The sequence below is a fragment of the Aquarana catesbeiana genome, linkage group LG07 (genome assembly GCF_042186555.1).
Source record: "Aquarana catesbeiana isolate 2022-GZ linkage group LG07, ASM4218655v1, whole genome shotgun sequence".
NCBI lineage: Eukaryota > Metazoa > Chordata > Amphibia > Anura > Ranidae > Aquarana > Aquarana catesbeiana.
In genome coordinates, this window is record NC_133330.1 from 335,287,563 (window position 1) to 335,301,809 (window position 14,247).

The window sequence follows — 14,247 nt, forward strand, 5'->3', positions numbered from 1 at the left end:
CCGAAAAGTCCGCCCGTTTGTACACGGCAAAAGAGTTCAATCTTTGTTTCATCAGAACAGAGAATTTTGTTTCTCATGGTCTGAGTGTCCTTCAGGTGCCCTTTTGGCAAACTCCAGGCGGGCTGTCATGTGACTTTTACTGAGGAGTGGCTTCCGTCTGGCGACTCTACCATACAGGCCTGATTGGTGGAGTGCTGCAGAGTAGGGATAGGCCAAACGGACCCCTGTTCGGTTCGCACCAGAACTTTCGAACACCGCTAAAGTTCGGGCCCGAATAACGAACCCCATTAAAGTCAATGGGACCCGAATGTCAATCAAAAGTGCCCATTTTGAAGGCTTATATGCAAGCAATTGGGCATACAGTGGTTGTAGGGGTCCGGGTCCTGCCCTGGGGGGACATGTATCAATAAAAATAGTTTGTGAGAAACGTCTTTTTTAAATGAGCAGTGATTTTTTTTTTATTTTTAAAGTGAAAGCATGTGAAAAAGAGGGGATAGGTATGGCGCTGCTCTTATTAAGAGGTGTCCTACAACCTCTAAATGCTTGAGGGGTGTGTGTCACGGGTAATAAGGAGAGCCGGCAAAACTGTAATCCTTGAAGTGACGTTTATTGGTACATCGGAGTGACAATAAAACAATAAAGCTGACGCGTTTCGGCAATAGCCTTAGTCGTAGCTAGTTTAAAACAGATATGGCAAAATATATATATACTCACATACACACACGCAAACTCCATCTCTACAAAATTGGCCAAATCATTGACAAAATCAGGTTGGTGTCACAGAAAATTAACATATTCAATTGATACCATCAATTATTCAAGTGTGTGTCACAGGTGCATTTAGTGCAAAAAAGTGACAATAAAAGTGCAGAGCAATGGCGACCCTAGGGGGGGCCAGAGGGGGCCCTGACCCCCCCAACATTATGCTGTGCCCCACCATGTGCCCCCCCCAAAAAAAAAATTTTTTTTTTTTTTTTTTACAAAAAAGGCAATGTCTAAGAGGGAGAGCGTCCCCAGTCAGCTCCTGCGGGTGATTCCTCCCCCCTCCCTCTGCTCGCTGACACTGCATAATGCGAGCGCTCACACAACCACGGCCGCCCGATCTGCTCCTTCCCCTGCATCCTCATTGGCAGGGAGAAGAGCGAGTTGCGGGAAGGACTCCACCAGGACTCTCAGTTACTGAAAAAACAGACTGATTTCTCCCATCCTTAGGACAGGAGAACCAGCCTGTAAATTCCAAGAGATGCCAGACCAGAGCAGTCAAAAGCAGGGGCAGGACAGCAAGAGGAGGCTGGGGAACCCCACAGTGGCAGAACACCAGGGCCCGGTGGCAAGACAACCTTTGCAACCCTGATAGTTCTCCCACTGCTTTGGACCCTTATATTTTCTTGGTATGCTGGTGACATATATCTCTTGTTCTCTGCCACCCTGGGGGGGCCCCAATACAGTAGGAAGGGAGCTCACTGCAGAACATGTGAAAGGGCCATTGTGGGTTCGTAGTAAAGGGCCCCAGGATATATATAATTGCAATTTATAGTTGCCCCCCTACTTTTGTCCCTGTCCCCCCATGTGCCCCCCCTAAATATGAAAGCTGGAGACGCCACTGGTGCAGAGACACTGACAATTGAAGCAAAATAGCACAGTATAGCACACTAACTAACTAATAGCACTAAACAGAGCCCTGATCTACCTCTCTCCACGCCGAAATCACACTGAAAATGGCTGCCATAGAAATAATACTTTTATACTGTGGGGCGAGAATGAGCCATGATTGGATAAAGTCATGATGACAGTGTCCAATCATGACTCTGACAGTGCTGTGTGTCCTGCTTTCATTGCTTCAGCCAATCAGGACGTGCAATGCACTGTTCAACGCCACAATGCTTTGTGGTCGGTTCGAGGGGGGGTGGGGGTTCAAACGGTCGAACGTCCCATTTGTTCGGCTGTTCTCCAAACGTCCGAACAACGAAGGTTAGGCCCGAACTTATGCTCCGGCTGAACCGTTCGCCCATCCCTAGTGCTATATACAGGTTGCAGAATCCGGGCTTGTGCTATGTACAGGGGGTGGCAGTGGTGGCCATAGATAGATTCATGCAATGCAATGCATGAATCTATCTATTGGTGATAGAGGGGGTGGCAGGAGAGAGGGGGCGGCGCCCGTGCGCCCTTATGGACGCACCGCCACTGGCTGTAACATAATAAAATGTGGAAAAAGTGAAGCGCTGTCAATAATTTACGGATGCACTGCATATATATATATATATATATATATATATATATATATATATATATATATATATATATATATACGTATATATATATATATATATACGTATATATATATATATATATATATATATATATATATATATATATATATATACATATATATATACATATATATATGTATATATATACATATATATATGTGTATATATATACATATATATATATATATATACATATATATATACATATATATGTATATATATATATATATATATATATATATATATATATGTGTGTATATATATATATATATATATATATATATATATATATATTTATATTTATTTTGTATTTTATTATATTCTAAAATCTCTATGGGCATGCAGAGAGAAACAGAGACAAAAAAAAAAACACAATAGTTATATTAAAATATTTTATTGGAATATAAATTAAAATAAATAAATAAAATTGTCATTTTCTGATTGGACGGAGTAATGCGTGTCACATTCGCTATGGTAGAATAATTTACAGGTCCAGGAATTATCATACAAGTGCAGCAATTGTTACACCATCGTCTCCCTTTATGGCGGGACCCTCCGATCCTCGTACTGAGTGTTAGCAGGAGATCGGCGTGTTTGTTTTGTGAAATGCTTAGTTACTAAAATGTCAAAGTTCCATATTTAAAAACAGTCACAGCGCCGCACCAATTTATCACAACGGTTGGAATACAACGCCCGTGTTATCTTTAATTATTCTCCTGTGACAATTTCATAATGAGTAATGATTACAGGACCGGCTCTCCACCCACACACGTTTTTTTAATCACGCAGCTTCCGCACAGGTTGATTGGACGAGCCAAAAAAGAAAAAAAAAAAAAACTGCTGCTGAAGTAAAAAGATTTTTGTTTATTCCATGCAATGCTAAATTGTCCATTGTGCACATGATTATTAAGGCTGAACTCCGGGGCAAGCAGCTAAATGGTCAGATGAAGTACTTACTGCATATGAGAACTAAAACCTCAGCTTTTGGACAATATACCAACAGTATAGCACTACATCCCTTAGTTAATTGGTAAGTAGAAGGTTTATCGGATTTTTAAGGTGCATATTGATTCAACTGAAAAAAAAGTTAAACATATAAATTTTATTAATATATAAAAACAGCACAATTGCTGCATTAAGAAAGACTCATACAGTACAGTCCTTTAGGGTTCAGTAAGATGGTATGGTTCCCAACATGTTTCGCCCTTTAATGTGACTTCCTCAGGGGATACTGTCCAGTAAATATCAGAGCCTTCCCAGAGTATATCGCAATAAATATTGGTTCGAAGGGTCAATTAGACACCATAAGACACAACATCGGACTGCAGGCAATCATAGGAGGCATGAAAGGACCAAAGAGTCTAGTTTGTAGAAAAAGGTGACCACGAGGATGAAAAAACTCTTATTGAGGACACTTAGCATGGACTCCGAGATTCCATATGGAAGAAAAGTAAAAAATGTAGGGCATAATGCAGTGTTTCTCAACTCCAGTCCTCAAGGCGCCCCAACAGGTCATGTTTTCAGGATTTCCCTCAGATGAAACAGCTGTAGTAAAGGTACACCAGGTGTGCCAAGGCAGGATACACACTCTCACATCAGGGTGATATGTGGAAAAAGAAAAAAATGCTTCCCAATGGTGCAGATAAAAAAGGGGGCGTTTTATTTCTAAAAAAAAACCTATTACAATAAAAGTGATCTCAATAAAACAAAGGGCAACATTAAAAGTAATGTAGCATCCCCGACGTATTTCGACCAACGGGTCTTCTACTGGGGCATAGTATCCATATGGAGTGTGTGTCTCTCCTCAGCTGGAACCCCGGGTTTTGAATAATATGTCTGGGTTTCAGGCGGACTGAAACCCGGACACGTTATTCAGACCAGACTGTTGGCTCCCCAAGTAACCAAGATAGTCACAGACAAATCTGCTGCCGTCCGGGAGCTGAGGGTGACTATCTGGGGGGGGGGGCAGGTTTAGCTTCATTAGGGGGGCAGGGCAACAGGGGTGGACTGACCATTGAGCCACTCGGGCACTGCCCGAGGGCCCTGGGCCACTAGGGGGCCCCATCAGGGTTGCCAGCTTCAGTAAAACCAGGGACAGTATGGACCAGGGACAGCCAATAGACAGAGTATGGACCAGGGACAGCCAATAGAAACATGTCTGTGTATACTGTGTGTACATGTATGTGTATACTGTGTGTGTGTATACTATGTGGCCCCATAATCTCTGATTGCCTGGGGGCCCCATAATCTCCTATTGGCAGTCCGTCCCTGCAGGGCAATGATGTCAGCAAGAGCAATTTGGCCACATCCACAGTCCGCTGTGGCGTGCTATGCGCATCGCCAGTGGCAGCTGGTGTTTTTTTGGGGGGGCAAACCCCCCCGCCAGCTGGTTGGCACCTCAATACCACAACCTCCCCTGCCCACTCGCTGTCTGCCGGTCGGTCCAGCACTTACCCCATCTACAGTAGGTGGCAGGTGGTGGGCAGCGGGCAGCGAGCAGCGGCTCCTTTGTCGTTTCCTCCATCAAGGCAGCCCTGCGTCTCCTCCCCTCCTCCTAGGCATCCTTTCATCAGGTGACGGGTTTCAAGACCCGCTTCCTGATTGGCCAGGAGGAGGATCAGTGTTTCCATAGCTAACATTTATTCGCTATTGTAACACACCTGGGTGGGCTTGGTTCGCATTCTCTGCGCCCCAAGCCCACCCTATTTTGAAGCCTATTAGAGCCTCTCGCTCTAATCAAGTGCTTCAAACCCCCCCCCTCCCCTTTGGAATCCATGCATCCAGCGTCCTGCAAGGAGCCGGACGCATGGATAGGGTGGGTGGCGCCCGTGCACCCTTAATAGAAAGGCCACCTCTGCGCATCACATTTCTACTCTCCAAGGGGCACCCAAAGGTGTCCCAGGCCGCTAAAGTGTTGGATTTTGGCTCCATCACCATTGAAGAAATGGTGGCAACTCTAGTTATGGCTGCAGCTAGATGCCATAACCCCGGTATTTATTTTTCCCTCAGGCGCCTATCTTTCTGATGAAAGTGGTTCGAGCGGCGGGTTCGCCTCTGGATCACTTTTAGAAGCGACGGGTGTGGTCGCCACTTCCCGTCGCTTTCTGGCGGTTCACGATCTTACCTGGATGATCGGTAGCTCCTGGAACAGATCTGGAGCTAGGGAATGGCAGTGGTCACAGGGATGAGCGGAGGAAAGATGGCGCTCCGCTCATCTCATATAGCCTAGGAGGACCAGAGTCACGTCACTTCCGGTTCCAGCCCAATGTAAGCAAGGCGATTTTTTTTTTCTCTATAGCAAAAGGCAAAAACTTTTCGTTTTTTGATCACCTGCTTTTTATAGGTAGAGTAGAGATTTGGGGTCTTACCCCAGATCTCTCCATAAAGAGGACCTGTCATGCTGTATTTTCATCACAAGGGATGTTTATATTTCTAGCAGGAGTAAAAAAAAGTGATCAAAAATTTTTTTTTTAAAGGGACAGTGTAAAAATAAAAAAAGTAATAAAATAAATAATAACTTAAATTTTTTTTTAAAGTGCCCCCCATCCCCCTGTGCTTGCGCGCAGTGGTGTATGCATACGCAAGTCACAGCCCTATATGTAAACAGTGTTCGCGCCACACATGTGAGGTATCGTCGCAAATGCCGGAGAGAAAGCAATAATTTGAGCGCTGGACCTCCTCCTAACTTTAAACTGGTAACCTGTAGAAAAGTTTAAAGCGTTGCCTATGGAGAATTTTAAGTACTGAAGTTTGGCGCCATTCTACGAGCGTGCGTAATTTGAAAGCGTCACATGTTAGGTGTCTCTTTACTCAGCGTAACATCATCTATCATTTTTTACAAAAAAATTGGGGTATATATTGTGTTGTTTTATTTTATTCATTAACCACTTGCCGCCCGTCCACCGTCAAATGGCGGCTGGGCGGTGCGGCTCTCGTTCTGGGTGGACGTCATATGACGGCTTCCCAGAATGACCGCACTCGAGCGCCCCTGATCTGTGTACAGAGCTCTTTAACCATGTGATCGGCTGTGCCCTGATTACAATTAGGTGCCCACCACTGCCAGCAATCAGTGCCAACCAGTGCCCACAAGTGCCACCAATCTGTGCCCACAAGTGCCAACAATCAGTGCCCACAAGTGCCAGCAATCAGTGGCCATTAGTGATGTCAGTGCTTGCTATCAGTGCTGCCCATCAATGCCACCCATCAATGCCCATCAATGCCCATCAGTGCCACCTATCCATGCTGCCTATCTGTGCCCACCAGTGCCGCCTATCTGTGCCCACCAGTGCCGCCTATCTGTGCCCAGTGCCCACCAGTGTCACCCATCAGTGCCGCCTATCAGTGCTCATCAGTGCCACCTATCACTGCCCATAAGTGCGCCATATTCGTGCCTCCTCATCAGTGGCACCTAATCAGTGCCCATAAGTCCCCCCTCATCAGTGCCCATCAGTGCAGCCTATCAGTATCGCCTCATCAATGCCCATCAGTGAAGGAGAAAAATTACTTATTTACAAAATTTACTGACAGAAACTAAGAAAAACTTTTTTATTTTCAAAATGTTTGGTCTTTTTTTTTTTTTTTTTAGGAAAAAATTCAAAACCCAGGAGTGATTAAATACCACCAAAAGAAATCTCTATTTGTGTGAAGAAAATGATAAAAATTTCACATGGTTACAGTGTAGCATGACCGTGCAATTGTCATTCAAAGTATGACAGAGCTGAAAGCTGAAAAATGGCCTGGGCAGGAAGGGGGTGTAATTGCCCGGTATTGAGGTAGTTAAATTGTACTTTTTTCCAAAGAAATTGTGTTTGAAAAAACGCTGCGCAAAAAACGTGTGACATAAAAAATTGTGATGCCTGCCATTAAAAATGACTGCCATTTTATTCTCTAGGGCCTCTGCCAAAAATAATTATATATAATGTTTGGGGGTTCCAAGTAATTTTCTAGCAAAAAAAAATACAGATTTTTTTTACTTGTAAACACAGAGCATCAGAAAAAGGCCGGGTCCCTAAGTGGATATCTGCCTGGAGTACAGCTTTAAGGGGCGGGGCAGATGCTCAAAACTTAAAGGGACATAATCTCATCTCTCACAGTTATCACCTTTTGCACTACTTGCCCCACCCTAATAGATTGTAAGCTATTATCAACAGGGACTTCTCAACACTCTTGTATTTTATTTTATTTTAACTGTACTGCCTCCCTTTATGTTGTAAATTCTGTATAATAATAATAATAACAATAATAATAATATTAAAGCAATGAATGTGACATTAGCAAAGCATTTACTGAAGGTAACACAATCAAACATGTGTACCAGAAAGATTCACCTGTTTGGTGAATGTTTGGTGAATGTTACTTTTGTTCCTTTATAAAAATACTCCAAAGTTCTTTTTTGCTAGTTCTGAACAGAGTAAGGGAGGGTTAAAACCCCCGTCAGGTTTTATTCTGCTTTCTAAGTCCTGCGGGGGGGACATTTATCTTCACTTCCTGTCCCCGAAAAACACAACAGGAAATGAAAGGAAATCTCTCCAAAGTTGGGGGACATTTGAACAGAGCAGCAGCACAAAATAGCCAGCAACTTCAAATTCTTTATGGGGCGTTGGCTATCAATTACGTTCTGATTGTGGCACCACCTAGAGGACATCATTGCCACAAACTCTATACTCCACCTAGTGGCTGATAAAGAATATTTCCCAAGTGGAGCACACTACCAGCTGATACTAGCCGGCAACTTGTGCCTAGCCTTTGGGCAACCACATCAGTCGCCTATGCCAATCAAACTACTGACCGGCTTTTTTTTTGCACTGACTCTTCTTACTTGATCATGGCGCCGGCACCAACCCGATCCCCATTGAGGAACTCTGGAGGTATAAATGTGTAATGGATCTTTTCTAAAGCTGGCCATACATTGAGCAAATTGTGGACATTTTTTGGTGAAATTTTAGGCCAGCTCAAAATATATAATTATGTATATAGTGTGTGTGTGTGTGTGTATATATATATATATATATATATATATATATATATATATCATTTTTTTTTTAATAAGCTCATCAGTATAATACATACATATCAGAAGATTGAACTCCAGGTTAAAAAAAAAACCCTTTAATTTGCAACTACTCCTCAATAGCCAGCCACAAAAGGATATAAATCCACTTATAAATCCATGTAAAAGTATAAGTGACATCATCACTGTGCTATACATAGCCTGTGCAGAGAGCAGAGCTGTGGGAGGGGCCCAGTGGGCTCCACCCACTGCAGGTTTCCTGCAGAAAACTGCAGGAGGGGGCGGAGACAAGACCAGTCACCCTGCACAAGGAGAGAGAGCAGCAGAGACCGGTCTTTAGTACAATAAGGAAAAGTCTCACACTGGATTACTGCACAGATCTGGATTAAATACACAAAACACACTGAGATTTAGGAAGAATACACCTGACAAATTGATTTAGACAATATTTGCCTATCTCACAGTTCTATTACGTCCCCTTGGGCGCTGGGGTGGCTTAAGGGTGGAGGTTCCTGGTGGCAAGAGTCTTAGGGCACTTTGGGCACTGTTGACATAAGGGTTGACAGTCAAGGAGGCAAGAGGCTTAAGCCCTGCTTTGGCGCTGGGGGCTTAAGGGTGGACTGTCCTGCAGAAAAGGGGCTTGAGTCTCCCTCAGGCCTTGGAGGCATAAGGGCGTAGATTCCTGGAGGCAAGAGGCTTAAGGCCCCTTTGGCACTGGGGGCTTAAGTTCATAGGTTGCTGGAGGCGGGAGGCTTAAGTTCCCCTTAGGTTCTGGGGGCTTAAGGGTGGACTGTCCTGCAGAAAAGGGACTTAAGTCCCCCTCAGGCACTGGAGGCTTAAGGGTGTAGGTTTCTGGAGGTGAGTGGCTTAAATCCCTTAGACAATATGGGCTTAAGGGCACACAGACCAGGAGGCGAAAGGCTTAAGTCCACTTAGGCGCTGGGAGCTAATGGTGGACGGTCATGGAGGTGGGAGGTTTAAGTCCCCTTGGGCGCTAGGGGCTTCAGGGTGGACTGTCCTGCAGAAAAGGGTCTTGAGTCTCCCTCAGGCCTTGGTGGCATAAGGGCATAGGTTCCTGGAGGCAAGAGGCTTAAGGCCCCCTTGACACTGGGGGCTTAAGTTCATAGGTCCCTGCAGGCGGGAGGCTTAAGTCCCCTTAGGTATTGGGGGGGATTGATAGCAGACGGTCATTGAGGTGAGAGGCTTAAATCCCCCTTAGGTGCTGGGGCCTTAAGGAAGGACTGTCTTGCAGAAAAGGGGCTTTAGTCCCCCCTCAGGCACTGGAGGCTTAAGGGTTTAGGTTCCTAGAGGTGAGAGGCTTAAATCCCTATAGACATTTTGGGCTAAAGGGCACACAGACCAGGAGGCGAGAGGCCTAAGTCCCCTTAAGCGCTGGGAGCTAATGGTGGATGGTCATGAAGACGAGAGGTTTAAGTCCTCTTAGGCGCTGGGAGCTTAAGGACGGATGTTCCTGGAGGTCAAAGGCCTAAAGCCTAATGGGGCGTACACACGGTCGGACTTTTCGGCTACAAAAGTCCGACAGCCCGTCCGACAAACTTTCAACGGACTTTTGGTGGACTTGCGGCGGACTTTCTAACGAACGGACTTGCCTACGTACGATCACACAAAAGTCCAACGGATTCGTACGTGATGATGTACACCGGACTAAAATAAGGAAGTTGATAGCCAGTAGCCAATAGCTGCCCTAGCGTGGGTTTTTGTCCGTCGGACTAGCACACAGACGAGCGGAGTTACGACGTAAAGATTTGAAGCAAGTTCCAAATCTAAAGTCCGTCAGATTTGCGGCTGGAAAAGTCCACTGAAAGTCCGGGGAAGCCCACACACGATCGGATTGTCCGCCGGATTTGGTCCGTCGGACTTTTGTAGCCGAAAAGTCTGACCATGTGTACGCCCCATTAGGCAATGGGGGTTTAGGATACAATGTATTATATATTATGTTCTATTAATATATTGTATCTATCCTGAAGTATAATAATATATTATATAATTATAGTTATGGCTTATGTCTCTTTCAAGCTTTTGACACGTTCCCCACGACAGTTTGGTGCACTCAACTAGAAATACATATTTATACTCATTGAAGCCGTCAGCTTGCAATCATGATATCATCCAGATCTCTTCTTCCATTTACCGATGACAGATCCGAAGTGACATCAGTGAAGGTTAAATACATTAATGAAATTGCTCCTCTCCAGAGATGGCGGAAACTTCATCACTTTGCTACATAGTAACAGATCTCACGATCCGATATTTTCCCTGCTCTGTTGTAATCGTGTTTTCTCTTTAAATACGTCGGCCAGCTACGTCAGCATATTCCAACGCGCGTTGTGCGGATTTTCCGTCCAGAAAATGAAACACTCCTTTAACAGCGTCCCAAAAAAAACTTTTCATCCCGTGTTCTGCGAGAGACCAAAGAGAGGGGCCCAGCCCGTTCGCATTGAAAAGGAATTTTTTTTTTCTTTTCGCAACTTAAATATATTCACCGCGTTCCACATTTTGAAGGAATTCCAAACATACCAGGGCGGAATTTATGCTTTCTGGAACAGCCAAGCCAATAATGTGAACACCTGCCCAGGAAAAGGGCCACTTCCCACTGTGTCCGTCCTCAAAGGCTCGCTCGGATTTTCTTTCCTGACTTTTTTTTTTTTTCTTTTTTGTTTAGACTTTATTATCTTTCGAAACTTTTTTATGAACTTCAAGGAACCTCCACCCTAGAATCTGTAATGAGTCTGTGAGTGAAGGATGATGGGGGAAGGCTGGAGAAGTTTACTCTTAATCTTTTCAGGCCTGGGGTCTGACTGGCTGTTGGTTAGCATCTCAGCCTGGGTTCAGGAACATGGAGTTTTTATATTCCCATTTTCGATGAGTGAAGAGATTTCCTCATAAATGCACACTGGTTGGTGAAGGTATATCTAAAACCTAAAAGATATGTTTTTTTCCTTTTGGGCATAGGTTTCATTTATTTATTTTTTGCTGTGTGCTTCTCATTAGAGGGTTTCATTTCACTTTGGGCTCTTAAACGTGGGGAGGGGGGGTGGGGCAGCAAAAACAGGCATCTGACCCCCCCCCCCCCCCCCCAAGCAACCCACCCCTGAATACTAACATTACAAACTGATAGGGCTGTACAGATGCTGCCGCCATGGCAATTTTAACGTGAGCTGCAGAGTTTGACAGGCAGCAGTGGGTCTATAGGGGCTGCACCACAACTGTGAGCCAGGCTTTTTAACAAGGGTGAAAATATTATAAAATAGAACATGGGACTCACTTTCCAGGTAATGGAAATATGTCATATGTTATTTATAATCACCGATTCGTCCATTCGACTGTTTCTAGCGTCTAGCTGCCACTAGACACAGAGCCTGATGCAATAACACGAGCACACATCAAGGATTCACCTATATCAGGGATATGCAATTAGCAGACCTCCAGCTGTTGCAGAACTACAAGTCCCATGAGGCATAGCAAGACTCTGACAGCCAGAAGCATGACACCAAGAGGTAGAGGCATGATGGGACTTGTAATTTTGCAACAGCTGAGGTCCGCTAATTGCATATCCCTGACCTATATGCTGACTGCAGCACTCATGAAGAAGGAGGTTTTATATACTATCTTCATTGAAATCGATTCCAAGGAGTGGTGAGAGCCTTCGGGGCAAATTTACCCCATTTTTCTCCTCCTTGACAGACTCAGCAGTCGTGCCCTTAAGCCCCGTACACACGATCGGACTTTCCGATGGGAAATGTGTGATGACAGGCTGTTGGCGGAAAATCCGACCCCGTGTACGCTCCATTGGACAATTGTTGTCGGATTTTCCACGGACAAATGTTGGATCGCAGGTTTTAAAATTTTCCGCGGACAAATGTCTGTTGTCGGATTTTCCGAGCGTGTGTGTGCACAAGTCCGTCGGACAAAAGTCCAAAGTACAAACACGCATGCTCGGAATCAAGGACGAGCCGGAAGCGGTTCGGTCTTGTAAACTAGCGCTCGTAATGGAGAATTAACATTCGTGACGCGGCAAATTCTGAAATCTGGAAATGTAGCGCACAATTCTCTTCTTCTTTAATGGGATAATAATGAAGCTGCTTTGCTGGTGATACTGATGGAGTTATTGCAAACAAATTTTTAAAGGCTTTTTTTTTCTAGTGATATCAAGAATAATATTATTATGCTTTTTTTTTTTTATTTGGTTACCACAACACCATTATCCCGTAGTTTTTAAGGATCAAAGATACAACTATGTTGGTGTCCCTTGAAAATTTTACATTGTATTTTTTAAAATGTAACTGCCGACTCCCAAACTGTCATTTGAAATAAAACACATAGGCAAGTATTATTCTCTACAATATTTTAATTGGGCATTAAAAAAAGAAAACAAATAAAATTAGACATGCTATCTGCCAATAGAACTTAACCAAAAAGTGCATTCTATGCATCCAAAAATATAGAAAATATACCAAATCAAATCATTATTCAACCAAAAAAATAATGTCAAAGAAATAACTCCAAGGCCAATAATAAATAACACGTTATCTCCTCCGATTCCTCAACATGTCTGGTTGACGAACGGCCGTTCAGAAATGAACTGAAAAGCGCGAAATAAAAAGCGCAAATCAACACTCACCGACTTCTACTAGCACGAAATTAGCAGAAGGAGCCCAAAGGGTGGTGTTAAAGAGCTGAAAAAACACGTAGTACGTCACTACGTTGGTGATTGTTGGCCAAAAATTGTGTGCCGTGTGTATGCAAGACAAGTTTGGGCCAATGGAGAAAAGTCCACGGTTTTGTTGGCCAACAATCCAATTGTGTGTACGAGTCTTTAGCTTTCAACAATTGGACTGTGTTACTTATCGAGACGTCTATAGTATACCACACCGACAGCAAGTTCTCTATATGTATGGATTGAAATATCCTTCATAAACTGAGAGATCATCTCTCCCTTTGTTGCACGGATACTGGCAAAACTTAGAGCTCTGTCTATTGGCTACACGCAGACGCGTGCATTTCGCATTAACCGGTCTTGGAATCCCTATCCCTGTGTGCCTCCACCACTCTGAGTGATCTATATACTCTAATATATCTACATAATTATTGCACAAGCCCCAATCACAGACATGCTAGGTGTAAAATGTATATTGGAGTAGTTACTTGAGAAGATCCAGTCCTTCCATAGCAGGTTATGCATATGTGTGCACGTGGGACCCTGAGTATTGGCGCCATATTGTGACAACGTTGTCATTTTATTGTATATGGTTTTAATTGGGACTACTGGGGGGGACTTCTCCACCTTTGGGGTGGAGATTTACCCATAGTGGACAAAATCCCATTGTTGATACATTAATAAAGTTTTTTTTCATTTCTTGATACACTGTGGTTGATCCTCATAATTGCTATCTTTTTGGAGACATCCCTTTGTTCTCATCATTGTTTTTCTTTTTAACATGGGTGACTGGTAAAAACTTTGAGTAACATACTTGGCACTGTCCCGCAATGCTGTTTTGGCATTTTAAAAAGAAAAAAAAAAAGAACAGGCATCAGGAGAAGGGAGTATCTTCTCCTAAAAGCCTACCAGCTGCTGTTGTACCACAACATTGAGTTCAATGGGGTCACAGTGCACCTGCGAAACAAGCAATGGGTTTGCAGTTGAGGCTCTTTCCTGCAAAGTAAATTACTTCCAGGGTGAGGATACGCCCCCCTGCCCTGCTACTAGTGCATTATATAGAATGAATGTACTTCCCTGTGCCCATTCTCTGCCCCCTTGCTCCAGCTGCCCATGGTTGGCATTAAGTCCAAAAGAGAACAAGAAACTGTAATCCAAACTGGAACAAGAGATTGGAGTCCAAACCAGAACAAGAGGCTGGAGTCCAAACCAGGACAAGAGGCTGGAGTCCAAACCAGGACAAGAGGCTGGAGTCCAAACCAGGACAAGAGGCTGGAGTCCAAACCAAG